Genomic DNA, 421 nt, shown 5'->3' on the forward strand with positions numbered 1-421 from the left:
GATAGGATTTTTGTTAAGGAAAGCTCGAAAACCTCGGCTCCTGAGCTGAGGCCGGTAGAGTTTTCCGATCACGTTTACCTATCTATGTCCTTGAATGCTTCGGAGTCCCTTCGGAAGGGTAGGGGTCTGTGGCGCCTGAACTCTAGGCTCCTAGAAGAGGAGGTGATAAGACAGTCTTTTAGGGACTTTTTTGAAACCCAGGAAACGCTTTTGGAGGCGGGTTGGGGTAGGTCTGAATGGTGGGAGATACTGTAGAAGAGGACCCGGAACTTTTTTCAGGGCCTCGTAGCCAGGAACAATTGTTTAAAAGAGAACACCTACGTGGCACTGAGGAGAAAACTTGGATTCCTGATCTCTGGACAGGGAGACAATGGGGAGATCTCCCGGGTGAAGGCTCGGATGAGGGAGATACAGTATGACC

The sequence above is a fragment of the Mixophyes fleayi genome, unplaced genomic scaffold (genome assembly GCF_038048845.1).
Source record: "Mixophyes fleayi isolate aMixFle1 unplaced genomic scaffold, aMixFle1.hap1 Scaffold_126, whole genome shotgun sequence".
Lineage (NCBI taxonomy): Eukaryota > Metazoa > Chordata > Amphibia > Anura > Limnodynastidae > Mixophyes > Mixophyes fleayi.